Source organism: Macaca nemestrina, chromosome 9, assembly GCF_043159975.1.
Source record: "Macaca nemestrina isolate mMacNem1 chromosome 9, mMacNem.hap1, whole genome shotgun sequence".
In the NCBI taxonomy this organism is placed as follows: Eukaryota; Metazoa; Chordata; class Mammalia; order Primates; family Cercopithecidae; genus Macaca; species Macaca nemestrina.
The window spans coordinates 137151282-137178311 of NC_092133.1; the positions used below are offsets into that span (position 1 = coordinate 137151282).

At 41.3% G+C, this 27030-nt stretch overlaps 1 long non-coding RNA gene across 1 annotated transcript in view; it reads right to left on the reverse strand.

Moving 5' to 3' along the window:
* Positions 1-27030, reverse strand: part of LOC105494354 (uncharacterized) — an 82578-nt gene that overhangs the window by 14522 nt on the left and 41026 nt on the right. Inside the window, exons 3-5 of the long non-coding RNA XR_011608316.1 lie at positions 16522-16624; positions 14661-14859; positions 9446-9590 (exon numbers count right to left, since the gene is read on the reverse strand). This is a non-coding gene — a long non-coding RNA (uncharacterized lncRNA). The remainder of the gene's footprint in view (positions 1-9445; positions 9591-14660; positions 14860-16521; positions 16625-27030) is intronic.

Below are 27030 nucleotides of genomic sequence, written 5' to 3' on the forward strand. Positions count from 1 at the left end.
GTAAAATGAGGCTGACACCTGCTGGGCTGTGTCCCCAGGAGGTCAGCCATTCTTAGTCACAGGAACGATGGGATAGGAAGTAACAAAGACCCCTCTGATTAAACAGGATGCAGTAAAGAAGCCAGCCAAAACCCATCAAATCCTAGATGGCAATGACGATGACCTCTGGTCATCTTCACTGCTCATTCTACACTAATGAAAATGCATTTGCACACTCAAAGACACTCCCACTCCTGCAGTGACAGTTTACAAATGCCATGACAATGTCCAGAAGTTACCCTACATGGTTTAACCCTCAGTTGCAGGGGAATTGCCCACCCCTTTCCTGGAAAATTCATGAATAATTCACCCCTTGTTTAGCATGTGATCAAAAAGTAACCATAAAAATAGCCAACCAGTAGCCCTTGTGGCTGCTCTGCCTATGGAGTAGCCCTTCTTTTGTTTATTTACTTCTCTCATAAATGCTTTCACTTTACTCTGTGGAGTCACCCCAAATTCTCTCTTCCAGGGAGATCCAAGAACAGTCTCTTAGGGTCTGGATCAGGACCCCTTTCTGGTAGCAAAATTACTTAATGGATACGATGTACATTATTTGAGTGATGGTTACACTAAAAGCCCAGACTTTACCTCTAGGCAATATATCCAGGTAACAAAATTGCGCTTGTACCCCTTAAATTTATACAAACAATTAAAAAAAGAAAATCACAACCTGGGGGGAGACTGCTGTTACTCAGCCCTCGGGTTTCCACCTGTCAGTGTTACTGTGAAGAATAACCTTAAAATTATCCCAGGAGTGTCTAAAGGAAAAATTCATAGTACATTTGATGGTCTGCTGTAGGAACTTTTCATGCCATTTTTTTTTCTGGTTAAGTGTCAAAATGAGCATCATAAAATTCTGCGTAAGAGTCTAACTGATAATATTAGAATCATTAACATGTTACTGCTCCTTTATGTTTGAGATTCTTCATAACCATTCAGACTATCCATTCATTTACCGAATACATAGTCATAAAGTTTGTAGGAAAGCTCCCTTCAGCCTACCTGCTTTGAATTTAGTTCCTCACTAATTGTGTTCTAACTCATCTCCCTGTGCCTCCTCACCTTCCAACCCTACCATCAGCGCCTTCCTGACGAGAAAGTAAAAATTAGCTCAGAACAAGAAAGTAAAAACATGCCTGGCCATTCATCAGGCTGGAATAACAGACACGGATAAAGCCGTCTTCAAAGTAACAGGGAACAGTATTTCTCCCAAGGACATACTGCAACTCTAACAGGTCAGAACAGCCCCTTCTTTGAGTCACTACTGCTTTTTTACTCTCTAAGAAACTTTATTCTCTAAAATCATGGACTCTGCAATGCTTTGCTGTTTAGAATTGTATCAGTAAGAATGAAACCTCCACTTTTGGCTGGAAAACCTAGTCGCTTTTTGATGCAGAGAAACAGTCTAGGTTTATAACGCGGAGGCAGAGCTTCAGACAAGGGGTTTCCACATCTATCTCACAACTGCATTGTTTCCATAGAAACAGGATCCTGGGTCCATTTTTCAGTGCAGATCTGATACTGACCCCTTTATACTACCCTACTTCACTGTGAGCCTATCAAAACACTGCTTCATTCAAATTTCATCTAAACCCCACCCTTCCCCAGAATCCTAGATTACTTCTGTTTCTTCTTTGTTTGGTGAAATGCCCTCTAGAGTTCCATTTACCCAATTGGATTAGATAAATAAATCCAAATGTACCAGACTATTGGTTTGTTTCTGCTGGTCTTTGGTTGATGCAGCTAGCACATTGAGCAGCTAATGCTTATTCTGCCACAAACAGAATAAATTTTTCAAGAGGTTGGCAGAATGGCTATAAGAGTCATCTCCAGCTGGGCACAGTGGGCACAGTAGCGCACGCCTCTAATCCCAGCACTTTGGGAGACCAAGGCAGGTGGATCACTTGAGGCCAGGAGTTCAAGACGAGCCTGGCCAAGATGGTGAAACCCTAGCTCTACTAAAAATACAAAAAAGAAAAGAAAATTGTTGGGTGTGTTGGCAGACACCTGTAATCCCAACAGCTCAGGAGGCTGAAGCAAAAGAATCACTTGAGCCTTGGAGGTGGAGATGGCAGTGAGTCGAGAGTATGCCACTGCACTTTAGCATGGATAATGGAGAGAGACTCCGTCTCAAAAAATAAAAAGAAAAACTAAAATTCATCTCCTATCATTATGTATGGTTCGTTTATTTTTTTCAAAGTATTTAGATGATGGAACTTCTGCCTTTGTTAAGGGTATTTGTACAGGACATGGGGTATTTGAATTATACAAATCTTGTACTCAAGGATCCAGGACCAGTCAATACTTTCATATAAACTTGGAAATAATTACCCTAGACCAGAGATCACTGGTATATTATTATAAAACTGTTTCTGTAAATGGACGAATAGTAAATATTGCTGAAAACTATGTAACTCTGTTGTTGTTGTAGCCCAAAAGTAGCCATAGACAATATGTAGTGATGGGGCTTGGCTGTATTCCAACAAAACTTTGTTTTAGCAAAACAAGAAATGGGCCAGATTGAACTCAAGGGCCACGGTTTGCTGACCCTCATCCTAGACCATCGCAATAAAATAGAATCAGTGTTCGTTAGTTGGCTATTGTCCTCTCCATTGTGGATGGACTGTCCAGTGTTACCTGAGCTCCTAGGGAAGGAAGGTGGAAACCTGAAGAACTTGGGGAGTGTCCCCTGAACAAGATACATTACTCATCCATGGTGGTGGTGAAGGGCAAAGAGATATTTGGTACCTACGCTGTGCTTGGTACTTTGCATAAATGGTAAATCCATACAGTACTGCCAGTTAAGTATTGAAATGCCCAATTTATATGTATGGAAATCTGAGGTCTGGGTCATGCTGCTTCTTTCTGTCACTAAACTGTTAAATTATGGCACCAAGATTCAAAACCAAGTCCATCTTACTCCAAACCTGCTCTTTCTCATATGTTTTCTTTAAGGAAAAAGCAAGTCAAATCTCCTTTGCCCATCTATCTCTTTTTTACTCACAAGTTTTAGCAGAGCCAGTGTGTTACAGTTCCCTCTGCATTTCATTAGAGCCTTCTCCAGCAACTCTTAGTAAAAGGGAAGTTTTATAACAGTGAGTCAGGGCCTGCTGGGGATGTTGGGGAAAAGGGGAGGGAGAGCTTAGCCCAAAGACAGCCTACCCTCCAAAACTGGCTATACTGTCATCTGTGACGAGGGAGGAGTGCAGTGGTGCAACCTCCCTGCCTCCTTCAGCACCTTTACAAGAACCAAGAGAAGAAGCTGGAACTTATTGAAGACGCAAGCTCAGAGCAGTTTGTAAAGCTCTGTTAGCTGAGCCAGCCAATGGAAAATCAGCAGCAACAGCCCCGGCTCATCATGGGACACACAAATAGAAGAGTTTCACAAGCCAGTGCCCTGATGCTAACAGTATTTGGCTTAATTCTCCTAACACCCTTCAAGGTAAAACACACACACACACCCCCACAGACACACACATACACACACACATACACACACAAAAATTATTGAAATGACTTGGTCTCTTCAAAAAGTGCCATTTGAAGAAAAGCAGACAATATCTAAAGAAATAACAACCTATACTCTGTTTGAAGACCTGAATACAAATAAGCTATTTTGGAGGAAGCATTGAAAGTTTTTCCCTTTGAGTGCTCAGACAACAAAATTTGAATCAATTTCTAAAGTAGAGCAGGCTGTTTCTTTTTGCTTCTGGGAGTATGCACTTGCCTTACTATTAGCTGCAAACCATGAAAAGACCTGCCTTTGTGAGCCACGTATGTGGCTTAAATACCTATTTTAAGAATTGCTGAAAACCTAGCTTCTTTAAAGAGTACACTGATACTAATTACCATCCTTTTAACCTACATTTTAGTACCATCTTATTTTTCTTTTCTTTTTTTAAAAATTTTTTTAAAATGTTGCTTGAAGTTCTGGGGCAGGTGCAAAATGTCCAGGTTTGTTACATCGGTATACATGTGCCATGTTTGTTTGCTGCGCCTATCAACACGTCCCCTAGGTTTTAAGCCCTGCAAGCATTAGGTATTTGTCCTAATGTTCTCCCTCCCCTTACCTCCAACCGCTCCCCCACCGACAGGCCCTGAACACCATCTTATTTTTCTTGTTGGAGAGAGGATGAGAGGGAACAGCTGATGGAAAGAGTAACTGACTTTCAAATTGTAGTTCCCTGGAAATAAGCCCTACAATATGAAGCAAATAACAAGTCACAGATTACAGTATAGCCAGTTTTGGAAGGTAGGCTGTCTTTGGGCTAAGCACTCAAGAAGCCCTTCATGTCAAGCAAGCCTCAGCTTGGACAATGTGATAAGCTTTTTTTTTTTTTTTTTTTTTTTTTTTTTTTTTTTTTTTGAGACGTAGTTTCAACCTGTTGCCCAGGCTGGAGTGCAGTGGTGCAATCTCAACTCACTGCAACCTCCACCTCTGGGTTCAAGTGATTCTTGTGCCTCAGCCTCCCAAGTAGCTGGGACTACAGACATGCACCACCATGCCCGGCTAATTTTTGTATTTTCAGTAGAGATGGGGTTTCGTCATGTTGGCCAGGCTGGTCTTGAGCTCCCAACCTCTGGTGATCCACCTGCCTTGGCCTCCTGAAGTCCTGGGATTATAGGTGTCAGCCACTGTGCCTGGCCTTTTTTTTTTTTTTTTTTTTTTAGACAGAGTCTTACTCTGTCACCCAGGCTGGAGTGCAATGTTGCAATCTCTGCTCACTGCAACCTCTGCCATCCACGTTCCAGAAATTCTCCCACCTCAGCCTCCCGAGTAGCTGGGATTACAGATGTCCACCACCATGCCCAGCTAATTTTTTTTGTATTTTTAGTAGAGACAGAGTTTCACTACGTTGGCAAGGCTGGGAGGCCGAGGCGGGAGGATCACCTGAAGTCAGGAGTTGATAAGCTATTTCTTATTGCACCTGTGTATGGCATGCTACCATGGCCATCCACTCAGTATACACAAGACAGCTGCAGTGTTTCAGAGACACTAAGCAAACTGAGGTTGCCACAGAATTCCTGAGACTTGATCAAAATTAAAATTCTCATTTCTGGGCCAGCAGGCTTTCTTTGGTTCTCAGGTAAGCCTTGGAATTTTCTGGAGAACTTCTGACAGGAAAACATCTTGGCAAATGACCATTTTGTTCAAAAAATAAACTAGAGCTATTTTTCCTCCTATGGCATGCTAGAAACAAGCTTCATGAGTTACCTCAAGCCCTCCCTCACAGTAGTGCTGCCATTTAACAGTGTAGGCAAAAGGGCCACGACCTTGGCTTCAGTTGTTCAGTCTCTACCCAGATAATCTTTGGCAAGTTACTTCATGCCTCTAATCCTCTTTTGCTGGTAATTGTTTTACCATTGATGTCTCTGATTCCCATTTACAGATGTGGCTGGTAATACCTACCTTAAAGTACTGCTGCGAGGGATAAATGAAAGGGCTTGGTATAAACCAAGGATTTGGTAAATATTCTGCCTCCGTTATTACAAGGAAGATGAAAAAGAGAGGACAGATCTCCTGCCACAACTTCCATATTGGCAAAAATGACCTGTTTCCCACTGTTTTGAGGGTAAAGGGGATGGGATCAGAGCCAGAGGTCTTTCCATGGGCCTTGTGAGTCAAAGCTGCCACAGAGTAGAACAAAGTTGCTGCCTGTATTCTCTTCCCTACATGCATTTGCCAGTGCTTTAGATCTTCAGGGGCAACTCTAAGCTCTTGCTCCCTGTGGTGTGCCCAACTTCTAGGGCAGAACCGTAGAGAGGGTTTCTTCCCTTCGTTCTGAAACTGTATGGTGGCCCCATAAACGTGGGGACACATTTAATCAGTGTAGAAGTCCTCTTAGTGGCTATTTGGAATAAAATGGAAAGGGGGCTGGGTGCGGTGGCTCACGCCTATAATCCTAGCACTTTGGAAGGCCCAGGCAGGCAGATCACTTGAGGTCAGGAGTTCGAGACCAGCCTGGCCAACACGGTGAAACCCTATCTCTACTAAAAGTACAAAAATTAGCCTGGTGTGGTGGCACAGGCCTGTAATCCCAGCTACTTGGAGGCTGAGACAGGATAATCACTTGAACCTGGGAGGCGAAGATTATAGTGAGCTGAGATTGCACCACAGCACACACACACACACACACACACAAAAAGAAGGGTCTGCACACTTGAGAATAACAATATATGTGGGAAAATTAACACATGGATGGGCTCTAGCTATGGAATAAATCCCAGTTAGAATCTCTTCAATGTATCTAGGAGGCTCACCCTAGAAAGATAGTCTTTTCTGTACTAACCTTCTTTTCAATAATAATTTGGGTAGCAAAGATCCACTGCAGATGAATTAAGAAGGGAAGGTCTACAGTGAATGAACATCTTCAGCCTGGAAAGCCCCTCTAAGGATCCTAGAATTACAAAGCCAGCCTCCAGGGCAAACCACACCGAAGCCATTAGGAGGAAATGAGGGAAGAGTGCAGAGACAAGAGCAGAATTCAGCTCTCCTGGCTCTCAGCCCCTCTTCTGACCACTGAAATGAATTTCCCTTCAACCACAGAATAAAAAATAATTGGATTTCTCTAAGTCTTATTAAGGTGTAACTTGCAGTTCAGAAGAACCTGTATATTTAACTGTATTTCTCGTCTAACCCGGGGGACTGAAATGAAATAAAAGACTAAGACAATAATGCTGGAGCTGGGAGTCCTTGCACCCCCTCCGCTCCCTGCACCCCCTTCCCCTCACAGCACCCCCTTCTCCTCTCCGAAGCCCCTCCCTTGCCCGCACCCCCTCCCCGCATGCTCCTTGTCTCCACGCACCCCCTTCCCCTCCCCAAAACCCCTCCCTTCCCCACACCCTCCTCCCCTTCCCGCACCCTCCTCCCCTCCCCGCGCTATAATTGCACTGCTGTAGCAGATAAGAGGACGGAGAGCACTGCAGCGCCGGCTGAATACAAAACCAAAGCCTCCTCTCCTCCTCCCATAATTAATCATTTCTGCTTTCCGCAGGAACCATCCTCTGCAGTGTTCGGCATTTGGCTGGGACTTTGACGTTCTGTTATTGCCATCACGGTCTTTGTTTTTTTGGAAAAGAAGAAAAACCCATCCGTGGCACATGGACCCTACACGGGGGCAGCATCCCATGTAAAATTCATGTAGCTCTCTTCCCCTAGCCACCTGAGCATCCTTTTATCCCTAAAGAACTTGGGAAAGGCAATGCCAAGGGGCATTCTTTCCTACACGGTAGTCCCAAATATTCATACTGATTCATGACTCAGATTACTCTTTAATGAGCGGAATACTTTTTTCAAGCCACCAAAAATATCGTGTGCATGTAGACATTCCATTCATGCACCGAAAGAAACCAATATTTCTAAACTCCTTTACCCTTCACTGATGTGGTTTCCATGGAAACCATAACATTAAGCCAGGCAGTTACTTACTTCCACATTACATAATGTTATCTAATGCTTAGTTACTCCTGAACAAACGTGTTTGTTCAGTAGCTTTTTGTCCATGTAATCAACCATATCTACTTTGATTTGATTAAACAGGGAACAGTGGCCTAAAATCATTTACTGCAATATGCTTTGTGTCTGCTACTCATCCAGAAAATGACATGCTGTGTATTTGCCAAAGAGGACGATGTGCACGTGAAGTTGTGGGAAGAGATTCTGGCAAGGCTGATGCAATACGTGGTTATGGATTAGAGTAATTAAGATTAAGAGGATAGGAAGTTAGAAACTAGAGCAGAAATATGGCATATGAAATTGTAAGAGTTTTGATCCTCTTCCTCCCCCTTCTCTGTATATATTGGTAAAATACTGCAGGAAAAAAAAAAGGTTGCCATTAAAATTCTTGTTGCAGTTAGGAACATTACTTCCCATATTAGCAGTAGGCTCTGTCGAACGATTACTATTGATTTACAAGTGATTTCTAGAACATAATAGACGACCCATTCTCCATCACCCTGGGGCTCCTTCCTTTTTAATACGGCATTAGGCAGTCGCTTCATCCCACCTCTGGCTCCTTTCTAACATCAAAACTTAGAAAAAGATTTTCCCCATCACCCAACAGAGTTACTGTCTTCTTTTTCTTTCAAACTATTAGGTGCTTTATCTGTGATTTTTGCTCATTAAAAAAACACACATTGGCCGGGTCCCGTGGCTCATGCCTGTCATCCCAGCACTTTCGAAGGCTGGGGTGGGCAGATCACGAGGTCAGGAGTTTGAGAGCAGCCTGGCCAATATGGTGAAACCCCATCTCTACTAAAAATATAAAAATTAGCTGGGCGTGGTGGCGGGCACCTGTAATCCCAGCTACTCGGGAGGCAGAGGCAGGAGAATCACTTGAACCTGGGAGGCAGAGGTTGTACTGAGCTGAGATCACGCCACTGCACTCCAGCCTGAGCAACAGAGCAAGATTCCATCTCAAAAACAAAAACAAAAAAAAAGTTGAGTTATTCCTCTATGAGTGAAAAATGATGGATAAAGCTCTCAGACATAAATAATGCTTGTTGAGAAAAAATTCTTTAGGAAGTGTTGATGCCTGATTTTACTCACAGGTAGGGTCCACTGTCTACACACAGCATGACCTGGAGGAATTTATTTTTTCCTTCTTTTCCTTCCTTCTTGTCTCTCCCTCACCTTTTTTTATTTTCTTTCTCTCCCTCCCTCCCTCTTTCCCTCCCTTCTTACCTTCCTTCCTTCCTTTTTTCCTCTCTGTTTGTCTTTTAAAAATAATTAGTGTTTTAGATCGATGTTAAAAGAATTCATTGAGAAATAAATTAAATCCATAAGCTGACTTTTTAAAAACAACCAAATTTCTTTATAACTGTATAATCTGTTTAATAAGTTTCTGCTTTGTTCTCATAGAGTGTAGTCTTATTAAGGACATGATGGTAATATGAAGAGTTACTTTAGAAAAAATAATTTATTTTGGGAAAAGAAAGAGACAGACACACTAGATGTCCATTAAAACTACTCCAAAATCCCACCCTCTCAAAAATGGCTTGTGCCATTTTTATGCAAAAGGCAACAGCATTTAGCGAGAGTTCCTGAAGGAATAATGTTTCCTGTAGTTTGTTCTGTATCCCTTTCTTCCCACATTCCTCCTATCTCTTGATTCTCTCCCACTCTGCCCTGACCCATCACTTTCTTGTGTCAGCATCCTAATACTTTTTATACGTAGTTCTTAGTTTTTGTATTTGTAAAAGCTCATAGTTGAATTTCCTAAGATTCTAGAGGCTTCACTGTCCTACAATATTGTCTGTCTCCTGCTCTCTCTTCTCGTTTTGCTCTTCCTAACGTCTTCAAGCTAGCTAGCATGAGCTGTTCTCGTCATCTTTGTCCTCTGTTGCATTCTTCCTTCCCCACTTCCTTCCCCACCCTCTGGGCATCACAACCTCCCAGCCCACTCACCTCTTAACAGAAGGTTCAGTTCAGGCATCAAATCCTGAATCCAGTCTCCGCCGCCGGGCATCCTCCCTGCAGTCCCCATACCTGACTGGATTTTCCCCTCTTGCTTCCAGTAGGCTCTCCGGCTTGTATGCTGCTTTCACAGCACCTGTAAAATGTTACTTTGTCAGTTGTTGATCAGTCTCTATCCATTCATTTATTGAACAAATCCTTATAGGGTTGTTCTCTGGGTCAACCCAGGACATGGGTCTACAGAAGTGAGGAAGCCAATGAGGTCCCCATCCAGAACTTTCCCCTCCTCTAGCTTGCATCTCTTTATGTATCCTTTTCCCTAGCTCAATGTCCACAAATCGGGGCCTAGCAACATTTGTTTGTTGAATTGCCTTTAAAAACTTAACTTAAAAATTAACAGAGTATGGGTAAATAACAATTCACTCATACTCTCACTAGCCAGAAATTAACACTGTCATAGTTTTAGATATATGTTTTCCAAGCAAATTTCTTTAGATATTAATATAAATCTTTTTAAAATGGAATCATACACTGCATGTTTTTTAATACTCAATTCGTAAGCATTGCTGTCAGCATTCTGAATGGTTTCATGTCATGTTGGAATAAATGTTTCTGAATGAGAAGACACTCCAATGGACCAAGTGACTTTTTAGCAATTTTTGTCTTGGGCCTGGTTCAATATATTTACAACTGTATCAGCAGTGAAGTCTTCCCTGATTTTCCCACTTGTCTGGAAACAGGAACAAGAAGGAACCTAGGAATTTGAGTCCCTGAAGACAGAGCTCAATTTCAAGAAAACAGATGAGGATTAATCATGCTTTGTCTGTGGTTTCTAATCCAAAGTTTCCATTTGCAATCAGTCTGACACCTTGAAAGTCTGATATTTAAACCCCTTTATCTGAGTGGTATCTGATTTTTCACTCAGAAGATTCTTGTAAAAGCAAATTTCAGAATGTAGAATCAGGTACCTCGACTTTCAAATGCTGGTCCTATTTGGGAATGCTGGGAAACCTTTAGAAAAGCTACTACATATGTTTTGTAAGATGAGACTAATAATAGAAGATTAATTGAACTAAATACATATATTTGTATTTAACAAATATAATACTGTAACTCTCTCTCTCTCTCTCTCTCTCTGTCTACACACACAGACACAACCCAGGGACACAAAGATCAATACTGATCTCCTTTGGAAAATTTTTAGGTGTTTTTCCCCTAAAGTAATGCAATATTAATTACATTCCTCCTTTATGTCTCACCCCCACCACCTTCTCTTAAAATGTTTTCCACTGACTGGATATCAAATCAGCTTATTCTTTTCTTTATAATTCTCCATAATTTACTTGTCTTCTAGTATAAGCGACTTCCTCCCCTTTAAGCCTCAATGTTCACTGCACTTAGAATTTTGGTAGTAACCATTTTGCCATTGTTCAGTCATATAATCACATAGGAGAAAATTTTGACTTTTAATAGTCCTAAATGATCCTAATCCTTTAACACTTCTGTGATATATTTTATTTAAGGAGATGAATTGAAACTATTTTGTAAAATGAAATTTAATACAGAGAATTGCAAAATAAGAATGTAAAAATAGTGGGCATTGCTAACATTACCCTAATTCCCTTTGATTGTTCAGAATTTTGCAATTTAGCTCAGTTGGGAAATGCAGTATGTACAATGACAGACGGCTCAGGGACTGCCTTATCTGATATTCCAAAATCACAAGGTCAAATGATCTAGTTTTCACATGCTCCAGCAGGAAACCCAGAAATTAGACAAAAAAAGAAACAAAGCTGACCCTTCCAAATGTGGGGTTCTGAGTGAAAAGAGCCCCAAGCAACCAGCCCACCCGTGTCAAAGGGAGAAGATAGTCAAGAGTGTGAAGGAGACAAAGCAAAGGAGGCTGTCCATCTAGATTTCCTTTTTCTTTTCTTCATGGCTGCACTACAACTCCAGTGGCCTTTGCACTGCATCGCACTCATTAAAGAAAGGATCTGTGTATTTCTGCTGTTAACAAATCCGGACCTCTTACTGAAATGTTTGTGTTAGTGTGAGAAACATTGCGATTGACAGATAAGGTCAAATCCGACACAGTACACTTTCTGTGGTGGTGATACAGGTGGGATGATGATGATGATGATGATGATGATTATTATTATTATTTTTGGCGAGGAAGATTGGATAGATAGATAGATAGATAGATAGATAGATAGATAGATAGATCAAGATTGATGATAGATGGATGGCTATATGGATGAACAGATGGATGGGTAGATAGATAGATAGATAGATAGATAGATAGATAGATAGATAGAAAATATGTATATATATTATATATAATGAAATTTTAAAACTCTACTTTTCTACAATTAGATATCTACATTTACCTAAATATTTTTGGATGTGTTCATAAACCTATTTTCAAAATAAATGGTTCAGATTTTATTGCCTACTGCATTTGTCTTCGAAATCTCTTTCAGTATAACACACATACATTCTTACGTCTGACTTTTTATAATTTTGGTCTACATGTGAGTCCACATCTAGCCTTTGAAGTAATTGGGGCTTCTTATCTCCACTTTGTAGGAAAGGCAGCCGAAAGGTCAGAGAACGTGCCCAAAGTCCAACAGTTAGTAAATCAGTGATGTTCCTTTTGTAAAATGAAAGCTATAGCGTCTGACCACAAAAAAATGCAAAGATACAGAAACCTTACATATAATATCTGGAATTGTAGACTCCAGAAAGCCCAGTTCTAGAACTTCAGTTTAGAAATCCCTATAATAAATGAAAAACCTAGAATTTGCACCCCCAGTTCTAGATGCAGGTCTTGCATACCTGCCCCCATCCTATGATGTTCCAGTATCTAAGCTCATGTTCACTTGGTCTGTGTCTGTTTATAGATTTTTTTTTTTTTTTTACAATATCCTTGCTCACTTTTTTTTTTTTTTTTTTTGAGACAGAGTCACTCTCTCACCCAGGCTGGAGTGCAGTGGCACAATCACGGTTTTCTGAAGCCTGGACTTTCGGGGATCAAATGATCCACCTGTCTCAGCTGCCTGAGTAGCTGAGACCACAAGTGCGTGCCACTAATTTTTTAAAAAAATATTTTGTACAGACGGGCTCTTATTGCCTGGGCTGGTCTCAAATTCCTGGGCTCAAGGGATCCTCCTACTTCAGCCTCCCAAAGTGCTGGGACTACAGGCGTGAGCCACTGTGCCTGGCCGTTTTTTTAAATTCCCAAGCAGCAACACAGTTTTTTGCCTGCCTGATAGAAAAGTTTCTCCAGCCCCGAATCCTGTTGGAACACCTCTGGGAGAACCTGCAGCAACCTGACAGAGGCTTCCATGAGGATTTGTGTGGAAAGAAGCACAATGCTTTATACCCAGGGTGCCCAGAGATTCCCCTCGCAACTCTAGACAATAGAACAGTGAGTCCACATCTTCTGAGCACGAAATCTTCACTTAATCTTTGGCTATTTCTCTTTTCTACCCATTAACCTTTCTGTATAGCGATCACCAATTGTTGTCACTGATCTGCTATTGCCTGACTTGTCTTAGGTGTAACTAACAGGCTTCTTATATGCACGTAGATACTAAAATCCTAAACAAACTATGAACAATTAAATATTATGTATATTAAAATAATGACCAAGTCAGGCTTATCCTCGTACTGCAAATACTATGCAACATTAATCAGGTAATTGGCTTAACAGGTTAAAGGAGAAAAATCATGTGATCCTCTCAACTGATGCTGAAAAAGCATTTGATAAAATCCAGGACCATTTGTGATGAAAATGCTTTGCAAGTTAGGAATAAAAGGAAACCCTTTTTTACATAATATTTGAAAGTGACATATTAAAAAATACACATTCCCATTATAATTTTAAAAGCCAAGATAGCTATGCTTGCTGTGACTGTTGCTATCCAACATTATTCTACCAATCATTGCTAATGCAAAGGAATAAAAAGAAATATTCTGAAGGAAGAGACCAAACAGAGTTTTTTCTCACAAAATGTTTGAAAAATGCATTGGCCTTTCGTTTTCATAACACTGTTGTGGAGGGAGTATAATATTGTCTTCACTTGCCCAAGCTCTTCAAGTCAGCAAGATCTGAAGCCAAGATCTGACCTCAGGCAGTCTGAAGCCAGGCCCACAGGATTCATCACCAGCCTATTCCCTCCTATGTGCTGCTTGGAAATCAAAACAAATAACTACATTAAAATGATCAGGGTTATGAAAAGCAGGCATCAAAGTTTTCTAGCTATTTATCGTGTATCTCTTAAAAAAAAAAAAAACTGGGAAGTTTGCTTTTTAAATCAGAGGTTTTGTCCTAACTAAAAATAAAAGAAGGAATATCCTTTATTAAAATAAAATGGCTGGGTGCTGTGGCTCACACCTGTGATTCTAGCCCTTTTGGAGGCCAAGGCGGGTAGATCATTTGAAGTCAGGAGTTCAAGACCAGCATGGCCAACATGATGAAACCCGGTTCCTACTAAAAATACAAAACAAACAAACAAACAAACAAATTGGCTGAACGTGGTGGCACATGCCTGTAGTCCCAGCTACTTGGGAAGCTGAGGTGGGAGGATCACTTGAGCCTGGGAGGTAGAGGTTGCAGTGAGCTGAGATTGTGCCATTGCACTCCACCCTGGGCAACAGAGTGAGACTCTATCTCAAAAACTAAAAATTAAAATTAAAAAATAAAAGAAATGGCTGGGTGCAGTGGCTCATACCCGTAATCCTAGCACAGTGGAAGGTCAAGGTGGGAGGATGGCATAAGCCCGGGAGTTCAAGACCAGCCTGGGCAACATAGAGAGACCTTGTTTCTCCAAAAACAAAAACAAAAACAAAAAAACCTACAAAAATTAGCTGGGCATGGTGGTGTGTACCTGTAGTCTCAGCTACTTCAGAGGCTGAGGTGGGAGAATTGCTTGAACCTGGGAATTTGAGGCTACAGTGAGCCATGTTCACACCACTGCACTCCAGCCTAAACAACAAAGGGAGACACTGCCTTAAAAAATATAGCTAGAATAGAATAGAATAGAATAGAATAGAATAGAATAGAATAGAATGTAGTAGCATAACAGGAGGATGACAATGAGCACCAAATCCTCTCTGACTTCTAATTTGTGGAATTCAGACCAAGAAAGGACGTACCTTTATTTATTGTTTTTTATAAGACCTTATGGATCAGTTGAACTCTCACCATTTTTCTAATGTAAAATGAAGCGCATGTTTCTTTGTCCTCACTCAGAGGGTCCTGGAGAGCCTAATAAGTGAGTGTCCTCGAGCATGTCCGGTGATTCGGCGGCTGGAAAGGCTGGACAGGCACCGCAGGATCCCTCAGCAAGACGCTTTTGTTTCCATTTCACCTTCTGTCCTGCCTGTCAACATTTGTCCTGCAACTTTTAATAGAAACTACATCAGATGAAGAGAAGGAAAAAATAAACCTATCTGGGCTGCTAAATTTTAATTTTTCAAAATATAGTTGGCTTCACAGTCTCAAGTTAATTTCGTTGCACACAGCTTAAAGCCCTGCTGAATTTTTCACTGTGTGAGTGGTTAAATTGCATTGCCTTTTCTTCTACTGGTAAAAAGCAGTGTTAGGTTTGAGTCTTTTGCTGTGTCCTCAGAAAAGAAACTGCATCGCCAAAACCTGGTACTTAGAAAGTAGGCTTTGAAGTTGTCAGAGAAGCTCCGAACTATATTTCAGAAAAAAATACGTGTTTTCTGTATTATATTTAAGTACTGAGTGACTATTACATGAATGTTATGAATATTGTATAGTGTAGGCTTTCCCTGGTTCTTCATTGTCCAGTTTACTAATATAAACCATTGTAATAGCAACATGCAGATTTTCCTACTCATTTTAAAATTCCTAGTTTCAGCTGGGTGCAGTTGCTCAAGCCTGTAATCCCAGCACCTTGGGAAGTGAAGGTGGGAGGATTGCTTGAGGCCAAGAATTTGAAACTAGCCTGAACGACAAGGTGAGACCCTGTCTCTGCAAAATGAAATAAATTAGCTGGGCATAGTGGTGCATGCCTGTAGTCCTAGATACTTGGGAGGCTGATGAGGGAGGATTGCTTGAGCCAAGGAGTTTGAGGTTGCAGTGAACCAGGATCACACCACTGCACTCCAGCCTGGGCAACAGAGTGAGACCCTATCTCTAAAAATAAATAAATAAATAAATAAATAATAAAATGCATGGTTTTAATTTTACCCCTAGACTATCACGTTGAGGTGAATCATGTCTGAACACCTATGGAGGTTAAACGGGAGATTTCAAATTACTTCCACAACAACTTATTTCTGCAGAGTATGGGGGCCACATGGAACACGGGGTGCAGAACTTGTCAGAGGATCCTTTGCCCCACTCAGTTTTGGAAAACATGGAGTTCTCCTGAGCAAAGAAGGTTGCCTTGTCTGGTTGCTGCGGTCACTGCACCTCTAGCTTCTGACACTGACAATTTCTGAAACTGTCCTCCTTTTAATGAATGGCAGCACAAATAGCATGAGGAGCCCACACTAGAATATGGTTGAATTATAGAATTTTATATATAAACAAACAACCTCCCTCAGTTCCATGGTTGTATCATATGGCATGGATGCAGATTTTCTCTGTTATACTGGATTCCTTAAAACTCAGGGTTAAGGGCAGTTGGATTATGAGCTTAAAAATATTTGTGTATCCTCAGCCTAGTTTGCTCATTCTGAGCTGAGCCCATCAAGACGTCATCTTCTCTGAACACGCTCAGGAATATGACGGCTGCTTGGCAAGGGGAAAGGAGCTCTATCTAATGCTCTCAGAGCTTTCCCAAGAACACACATTCTTCTTGCAAAATATTTGTTGCCTGGCCTGACTGTTGGATGCTGTCCTCTGACGTGAGTATGAAACTGAGCTTCAGAGGTGCCCGTGTTATGCACCAACCTTGGTATTTACAAGTTCACGGGAACAGATGCTTCACTGTTGTTTCATTGTGCTGGGCTGTCAAAGGACACAGGCAGCTGTGGTAGTCAGGAGCCGTGCAAACCATGAAGCATTTCAAGCATGTTGTTGTGCCATGTACCTTAGACGACAGTCTGATCTCTCAGAGGGCTATGCAGAAAAGATTGGCAGCATCACCATCAAGGCCATTGTCATCATCATGCTCATCGTCATCATCATCACTTCTGCGAAGATTAATCAGACACCTGAAATAAGTCAAAAGCCCCAGAAAAAATAAGGTGCACAGCTATGTATCACACAGAACATAGCATTACCCCTGCCTGCAAAAAGACAGCAAAGAGAAAGGAAACTGGCCCTTATTTAGTGTTCTGAGTGCCGGGCCTCGTGCCAAGTACTTCTGTGGCATACACGATACTGGGCCTTGTGAAGAGGTTAATAAGCAAAAGAGAGTTTCGAGGGACGATCTTGACACCCATGTTTGTTCCAAATGAAGAATCCATTTTCAATCCACTTCTTATTAAGGATGTTACTTGTCTCACATACAGTTCTAGAATTGTCCCTTTCCGTGGCCACAGTACAGAAGCCAACTCAATGATTAAGATAATGTGACCAAAAAAAAATTTAAAAATTTTAAAAAATTTAAAAAAATAAAACAAAGCGAAACAAACAAACAACAAAGATAATGTGACCAAAAATAAATCAAGATTTGTGCTTGGATCGCCTGGGTCTAAATCCAGCCCTGCCTTGCACCTGCCACTTCCCTTCTCTCTCTGGTCAACCCCATCTGCAGGTGTGGATGATAATAGGAGGGCTATTTCATTAAGAGTGTTGCAGGACTTAAATGAGAATCCAAGTAAGCACTCATTACATCAATATGTACAGAATGGCCATGGCCTATTTTTAGTCCGAAAGAGATTCAGGACACAAAATGTTCAGAGCAGCACAGGAGATAGCAGATCACGGCATTGTGCAACACAGAACAAGGCTTTCCCTGAAACAAGTGCTTAGCGGCAGGTGGTATTTTGCAGAGCATACTGGAGAAAGGAAACCTACTTAAAATACAAATGACGATGATTATATGTGAGATTCCCTTTGTGTATAGGCTGAGAGTGGGGACTTTGGTGTGAGCAGTGGTACCCAAGCCCAGGTAAGCAGAGACCAAGAGCAGCAAGAGTGACACAAAAGGATCAGCAGAACTCGGTCCGCATAGAGGGAGCAGAAAAGCTGACCAGAAAAGAGGTCATTCTTCACCACGTCCTGCTAAGAAGTTTTCCTTTCCTTTCCTTTCCTTCTCTCTTAAAGCATCATTTAAACCATTTCTTAATGAAGCAGAAACAAAAATAGATAATAGTCCCCCCACAGTACAATATGCACTCAATGCTTTTGTAAATTGCAAAGGAAAATAATTGTAGTTTTCATTCCGTTTTTTGATAGTCACTAATTGCTAGCAACAACTTCTGGTCATCTTTAGGCCCCTGGGAGCACCTTATAGAAATATTTTATTCAAGATTCCAGGAACCAAAGGAGTTCAGCTGTGCATCTTATGGAAAAGTGTGTTGTTCCTCCTGGAAATGTCTCACATCAGGGATTCACGAACTTTCCCTCATCTCAGCCCTTCCATAACAGTGAGGCAGGTGTCTCAATTTTCCCATAAGGAAACAGTTGAAAACCCTGTTTCCAACTTTATGTTGCCTTTACTACTCTATCAGTGTCTACGTTATTCTGCTAACACTTCCACATTCTCTGAAATTGGGCTCTCCTTTAATCAATTTGAGTCTATTTCTCTTTATCCCCTAATCCAAAACCTTTCTAGATCAAGAAGGAAAAAGCTGCTAACATCAAATTTCCTGCCTAAACACGAAATTTTAATGACTACTCTCTCTAAGATGCATGCCAACTATATATGTACTTTAAAATCCTGACACTTAAAATCTACTCATCGGAGGCCTAGTGTAATACCAATATTTGCTGCTAAATTGCCACTTGCCTTTGCATGTTTTATTGTGGTGTGGTTCTGGTTTGTATTATCAGCTTGTTATGGGCAGGGAAGCATCATAAAGACAGATGGGTTAGATGTGGACTGTAACATTTTTTCTGATCATATGAATAATAGGAATGTGTTTTGGGGTTAATAAGCATGGAAAAATTTAGAAGACACTCCAAGATGACACGAGTGGGTTATTCTGTGACCAACACGTGTTTGTATTGAGGATATGAAATATATTTTGCTAACCAGAGATCACTGAAATGCCTCTTCTTGGCTGTAGCTCTAAGTTGCCTTTTCTCCTTCTCAATATAGAAAATAAAGAAGCTATGGAAATGTCCCTGCAACTGTGCTCAAGAAAAGGTAGCAAAAGATCATTCCAGCAATTACAGAAAGCACTTCCCGGCATGGCCACTGAGGTATCAGGAGGTATCAGGCATTCTTCTAGGAGTTTATTTGAATGAATGAAAGCAGAATTACCCAATTCTGGATTTGCTGTATGCTCTGAGAGCACAACAAAGACACCATATTATACTTAGGACTTTTTCTCAGCTCTTTGTATTTATTTAGTTTTATAAGGAAAATCAAAGGGGAAGAAAATCGTAAGTGGACATTTCTGAGCCATGTTTCAAGTTACTTAGAGAGTTTCAGTTATGAAAGATACATGTATCCCAATTAAGAATAGAATGGAACCTCTGAGAGAACCTGTCTTCTCCCAGAGCACCCATGAATGGTTGCACAGGTTGAGTACAGCACAACTCTAGGGGGCGCCATTCACATTGTGGTCACGTTGTAGTCTATGTGAATGACACTTAAAGTTGTGCAGTGTGCAACCTGAACAGATGCTCGGATTACATTGCCCTTTAGTCATGGTGTTGACATGTCTTGAAAATTTCAGAAGAGGGACTTGAAAAACGAGGGTCCCTATGAAAAGGGTAAGTCGGGTATTTTCATAGGGTAGAAAGAAAATGCATATGGGAGAGCTTTCACCATGACATGAAGAGTTTGAAACCCTGTACCACAACTTAGAAAGATAGCTTTGTGCGAGTTACCGGACCTCTCTACACGTTTATTTTGCATTTGTAAATAATGTCTAGACACATGTTGCAGAATGCTGTGAGGAAGGGTGAAGCACCTGCTCGTAAAGCATATTGTGAGTGGTGAGTATTAGCAATTATAGCCACGGTTGTTTTGATATGTATCTGGTCAATCGGCCATCCTATGGAAATCCTAATACAATACAGTAGGACAAGGTCGAGAACAGCAAAGAAAAGGTTATCTTGGTGTGGAACCTGCAGAGATCTTCACAGAGAAGCCAAAAAGAAATGATTATGAATTTTCAGAGGAAAGAGTCATCAAGCACACTCACGATATGTTCCATTTAGGGAGCAAAAGACCCAAGTGAAAAGCCCGGGCCTTTTACTTGTTTCTATGTGTATATGTGTTTATATTTGTAAACCTTGCTCATACGAAGAGGAATTGAGTTGAGTCACCTTACTAAATACAACTTTTTTTTTTCAGACAGTCTCGCTCTGTCACCCAGGCTGGAGTGCAGCAGCGTGATCTCAGCTCACTGCAACCTCTGCCTCCTGGGTTCGAGCGATTCTCCTGCCTCAGCCTCCCGAGTAGCTGGGACTACAGGCGCCTGCCACCACACCCGGCTAGTTTTTTGTGTTTTTAGTAGAGATGGGATTTCACTCTGTTAGCCAGGATGGTCTCAATCTCCTGACCTTGTGATCCGCCCGCCTCGGCCTCCCAAAGTGCTGGGATTACAGGCATGAGCCACCGCACCCAGCCTACTAAATACAGATTTATATTTGGATAGTCTGAGGTTTCTTTTCTCAGTGGGCCTGCCATTATAATAAAATATTTAAAAATATAGAGGATAGAAATTTGCAAGCAAGTGAAATAAGGGTAGGAAAATAGGCGATAGGTCTCAGATAGTTGCTAAGATAATGTGGTCAGATGCCAGAGTCGTGGTGTACATGAAACAGAAACAGATCAGTTATTACCCAAGGGAACAGATTTTTCTGGCCCTGAGACCCAAGAGAAATTTATTTCTAGGTGCTCATCAAGAAATGGTTAAACAATAACAAATTATAAGGACTCTGCATTTGAATAAAAGACAAAGGGATTCCCAAACTGAAGAACTAGGACAAATCAATGTGCGTTAGAATTTCTTGCTTATCTTGAGTGAGAATTAGGTTACTTCAGGGAACCTAATATTTGCCTTTTTTCCTGGGAGGCAATTTAGAGGTTGAGGAGAGAAAAGGTACAGGAACTTCGCTCTATTTCCATTCTGACCTCGGCCCTATCTTCTTATGGTAAGATTTAATCCACTCCCAATGACGTCACTTTTTTGGAAGCTCAAGACTAGGAGTGTCGCCTCTTGGGAACAGTCCAGGCTGGTGAATAGGGTCTTACCAAGAGCTAAGGATGCCAGCATTTGTGGACTTTTCGTACACAAATGCGTCCTCTGCCGTTTGCCTACCCTGAAAGGATCTCTGGTTTCCAGATTCTGTGTTCTGTGAATGCAGCAGCAGTTGACTAATGTATTTCACATTGCTTTTGCCCTGAGTCTGTTTAGGGAAAAGGCACAGTTTAGAGGAGTTGAGGAGTAATCAATAAACATAGACTCAGGAGTTTGCTAAAACACCTCTACTAGCTCATTTTAATCCATTTACTCCCACTGAGCTAGTCTCTTTTACAGAAAGGCTAGAATTGGCAGGAAGATCAAATCAGAAAATCTATGACTTGTCTACACAGAATGAAAACAGTAATAAATTGAGACAACTCAGTCTCCAGAATATAGATATACAGAAAATGACATAAAGCATCCATTTTAGTCTTTTAAATATATCCCTCAAATTAAAAAAGAAAGACAAGAGTACAACTTACAGCTTTTCTTTCCCAAATAGACATTGCCAATACTCCTTTGCTTTTTCTCATCTACATTTTATTCTAAACCTAGGCCCATACTACAAGAATAACCCCCTTACAAAGCCTCTATGTCTTTTGTATAATCTGTGGCATAACTTCGTTAGATGGGACTTCACTAATTTGAAGGGAGCGATCATTAAGACAGGAGGGGATCACTGCGGTTGTCCTTGGCACTAGCCAGCGATAAAATGATTTGCTAAGTAAATTAATAGTGTCCATGAGATTTCAAGGGAAATGTTTGCCTACCTTAGGAAACAAGCTGTTGTCAAGTACATTCGATCCCAAAGCTATCAATTAGGCACACACTGAATGCTGTTTAAATGGAGAGCGTAGCACAGTTTCACACAGACATGGGGAGCGATGCCAGCCACGCTGCATGGAAGCTGAGTGACCTTGGGCAAGATGCTTCATCTCACTAAGCCCAGGTTTCCTCCTTGAAAATCAAAATGAAACTATCTCAAATAAGCTAAAAAATCAAACACACTAGACAGATCTTAAGTTTCCCTGCGTATCTGTTGCCTTTCTTCTTCTATCTCTTCCATTTGTTCCAAAATAGCACGTCCACACAGTAGAGAGAAAAGCATTTAGTTACCTCAAGGTAGAGGCCTCCACTTGAAAAGTAATGAAAACTCTATTTCATTTCAAATTTGCTATTTCACAGACAGGCCTTTAAGCCGGATGTATATGATGTGAGTGTGCTTTCAAGGTAAAATGAGAGTACCTAAAAATATAACAAGATTATGTTTTGTCTCTTTTTTTTTTTTTTTTTTTTTTTTTGAGAAGGAGCCTGGCTCTGCCGCCCAGGCTGGAATGCAGTGGCCGGATCTCAGCTCACTGCAAGCTCCGCCTCCCGGGTTCCCGCCATTCTCCTGCCTCAGCCTCCCGAGTAGCTGGGACTACAGGCGCCCGCCACCTCGCCCGGCTAGTTTTTTGTATTTCTTTTTAGTAGAGACGGGGTTTCACCGCGTTAGCCAGGATGGTCTCGATCTCCTGACCTCGTGATCCGCCCGTCTCGGCCTCCCACAGTGCTGGGATTACAGGCTTGAGCCACCGCGCCCGGCCATGTTTTGTCCTTTTAAAGTGAGTTGTCTGTGAGCATTTCTAGGATGGGCCAAAATAGCTTTAAAAAAAAAAAAAAAACAACTGATTGTCACTATTGGGAGTACATTTCAGCACATACATTCCTTAGGAAAGGTACCCAAACTGTTACCTGCATAAATAAAATGTGGTCTCTAGCAGGGGTGCGGTATTTAAAGCAGGGATGCTTGTGCACAGCTCCGGGTCCTGTTTACCAAGCTGTGCAGCGCTGAGTTAACCATGCCCTAGAGGCCTGCCTCAGCCACCACAGTAATGATTCCTGCATACACAAATTCATTAGTTGTTTAATTAAGTTAAATCATGAATTGAATTTGTTTAATCATTAATTAAGGAGCAAGTAGTGTTGTGCTAAAATTTAGCACCTCAGGAAGAAACCAAGAAAATAACAATTCCAACATCTTTGGACTTTATGCCTGCTAAAGGCCTCCAGTTCTGCCCTTGTCCCCACTAGACACATACACACATACACACATACAAACACACAAACACACACACACAACGCACACCATTTTCAGAAACACTTTTACCTTTCCATTCTAAACTCTTGGTGGTGTTTTCAAAATCAAAGTGAAAGTCATTCATTGACACATCATACGTTTGACTTTTGTTCCCTCTACAGATAACATTTTCCATACCTAAGAGAGAAAAACAAATCTACCTTGCTTCACAGGATAAAAATGTTGGCCATTTTTACCCTCAAAGGATCCATATTCGGTAGAGGGCTCACGTTTCAAACCCACCTGGATTCTCAGGAGAACTCTACCAATAATCTCAAATCCTTCAATAACCATTTTCAGAGTTCAGATAACAGTACAGCTAGAATCACAAGCAGAGGTATTTTCAGGACTCCACCTTATCATGACATGGAGAATAAGATGGAGCCTCGTATTTATTCAACACCTAAAATTAAGCTCCTTTTCAGCAACCGCCATAAGCTGTTGGCTGCCACCTGGAGATCCTGGGATTGTGAGAAGGAGAGAAAGTGGTCCTTTTCTGTATGACTATCCGCAGCTCCCCAAGTGTGATCTTAGGCAAGACTTAGGAGTCTTCAGAGCCTCCCAGATGGTTCCTGTGTGGACGCGGTGAAATGATGCACCGTGGCAATTTACACTGGCTGCTGGCACTCATCAGTAAGTCATTTATGGCATCTCTTACAAGTGTCTCCCCAAAACAAGGTGCAAATTCTGATGCACTTGATTTCATTTTACATGTTGCCAAGCGGGCATTTGGAGCATTCTCTTTGGTAGCGTGACTCAGCGGGCTCGTGGCTGAGAATTCCTGCCTTGGCATAATTGTCCACATCCTCGCCAAAGTGACTGGGTTAGTTGTCATAGCAACAGACACACACATTATTCACCTGCTTTTTTCTTCTGGCTTCTCAGGGTACAGGACCCTGAAGTGTGGGAAGCCCTCTCTCTAAGGTGCTCTCAGCCAAGGTAGGTGAGTTTTCTCACCTATTACTCCTGAAAGCTGATTTTCAAAAACCTTATCTTTCAGGTTGTAGCCTAGTGGATCAGTCAGAGCACACACGCATTCAAATGACACACACCCAGACCAAGCAGTCTATACCATGTCAGATCAATGGAGCCCCCGTATTTGCTAAGGAAGGTGGTGTCTCTGTAGACTGCAGGGAGAGGAAGGACAGGTAGAAAAGGGAGACAATCATTTGTCCTCCTAGCTTACTGAACGGGAATAGGGAGCATAATGTTTGGTAAATTGTCTCTCTGCAGAATTCTGATGTTTCTCTGAATGAATGAAAAAAACATGGGCAGGTTTAGTGCTTTAGAATTCATAGATATAACATATATATAAATATTTACATGGTTAGATATGTGAATCTCTAAATATCTGTCTATTTTAATAAATCAGATATAATTTGAGTTTATGGCCAATACTTCGTAGTTAATATAATTCTACAAATCTGTATTTAGGAGGTAAATACAGATTTACTGCATTTACCTGTGAGTTAGAAAACAGGGTTGCCACATAAGAAATAAGGGTGAAAAATTAAAAAAAAAACAAAAACAAGAAATGAGTTGTCCTGCAGAGAACCAACAACAAGGATGCTCATGATTAAAACACAAAGCGCAGAAATGATGCTCTAAAGAGAAGCATAAAATGCAGGAAAATGCTGGAGAACAGGTTGGCTTCATAACAGAAGAGCTCAGGAAGAGACTCAGATGGGAGAGGCGTTTATGATGAACCATGGAATAAATAAAGTACTGATGGAGAGGGGATAGCGCGAGCCAAAGGTATCTGATATAAGGAGAACAGAATAAACAAAGACGGAAGTGTAACTTCACTGTGTTACTTCAGGGTGGAAGGAAGAGGGTCAGAAATAAAGCTAGAAGGCACGTTGGTACACAAGGGGAGGTTTGGAATGGGTATCAGTCTGTTTTTGCACTGCTATAATGAATGAGTAATTTATAAAGAAAAGAGGTTTAATTGGCTCACAGTTCTGCAAGCTGTACAGGAAGCATAGCGACTTCTTCTGGGGAGACCTCAGGAAGCTTCCAATCATAGCAGAAGACAAAGGGGGAGTGAAATGTCTCACATGGCAGGAGCGGGAGGAGCAGGGAGGTGTTACACACTTTTAACAACCAGATCTTGCCAGAACTCACTCACAATCACGAGAGCAGCACCAGGGGCATGGTGTTAAAACATTCATGAGAAACTTATCTCCATGATCCAATCACCTCCCATTAGGCTCCACCTCCAACATTGGGGATTAAAATTGAACATGAGATTTTGGCAGGGACACAGGTCCAAACCATATCAAATGGCAATGAAAGGGTTATATTTGATTTGGGGAGTCACTGAGAATTTATTGAGGGTTGTATTTAATTTGGGGAGTCACTGAGAATTTATTGAGCAAGTAATGACATGATGGGAGAATCATCAAAAAATATTAATGGCACCTACTAACAGGTAAAAGGAATTGAAGTAGAGAGGATGGTGGACAAGAGACATGAGAGTGGTACCCAAGAATGTGCCATCTAACCAATGACCATATGTCTTCAGAGAAGAAGTGGGTTCAAAATTGTCTCCAGGGTCCCTGTGGCTAAAGATGGAATAACTTTAACATCATTAAAAATAACTGCAATGGAGTAGGGCATGCAGATACACACACACACACACGTGCACACACATATACATACGCATGCACACACTCACACATACACATATGTGCATACCCATGCACACACGCACACACATATGTGCACACACATACATGCACACACACACACTTCTCTGGCTACCTTTGGAGGATATTGATTAGGCAACTCGTTATTTTGAAAATGGATAAATAAACGAAAAGAATCAAACATGAGGTGGCCCTTCTTCTACAAACTAGACCTCAAGGCCACCAAATAGAGGATTTGGAAGATTTCTCTTTATAGAAGCATTCCAGTCAATGACTTAAGAAAGAAGGGTAGAATACAGCATCACCGTTTTGCAACCCCTAATGAAATCATAGATCCAGGCTAGTGGTTCTCAAAGTCTGGTCCCTGAACCAGCAGCATCAGCATCACCTGAAAGTTTGTTAAAAATGTACTTTCTTGAGCCTAATTCAGACCTACTGAATTGGAAACTCAGGTTAGGGCTCAACAATCTGTATCTTATCAAGCCTTCCAGTGTGTCTGGAGCATGCTCACGACTGAGAACCACTGACCTGGACAGTAGTCATCATCAGTTGCTGATATCACAGGAAGACACAGCCCTGTGTCACGGGTCTCCTGACGAAAGGATATGTCATCATGCAGTAATTTGTCAAATAATGCATACCATGCCTCTATATCAAACTATCAACTTATAGTAAACGTAGGGGAGCATAGAATATGCTAAACAAACTTTCATAGGAATGCAACCAATAAAACCCTGACTGTGGAAAACCCGACAGGACAAGCACACTGGCTTCTTCAGCAAATTAATTGTAGGGGTAAGAGGAGAAAGAGAGAGAGAGAGACTGGGGAGAGGGCATCTATAGACTAAAGGAGGCTGAAGAAAGTAACAAGTAATTGCAATGTATGAACCATATTTCAGTTTGATTCATACAAATGACAACCACAGTAAAAAAAATTCAAGACAATTGGCAACTATGGAAAGGGGAATACTGCCTGGAAATATTGTCTGCTATTAATTACTTTTCAGAGGAATAATACAGTTGTGGCTGTTTCTTGTCAAAAAAAAATTCTTATCTTTTAGAGATAAATACTGAAATATTTATAGCTTTAAAATGATCTAAGTGGGGTAGATGTAGGAAAAAAAGCCACAAGACTGGTTATGATTTCATCATTAGTTCCTGGATGGTGGGTACAAGAGATTTATTATAAAATTCTGTTGACTTTTGTAAATGTTTGAAATTTTCCAAAACGATTAAGTGGAGAGATTTAAAAGGCATACTATACATACCTCCCCTCAACACACACCTAAAATTGATCTGAGGTCTGCAAGCAGGATGATTCGAAAAATGGCAATGAGGAGAAAGTCCTAGGGTTGAAGGGGAGAGTAAGTATGTTCTCAAGCTTGTTGGACTTATGGCACTGGCAGCTCATTCATGGGAAGAGTTCAATCAGCCATTTCAAAAGGCTGGTGTCCAGCCCAGCA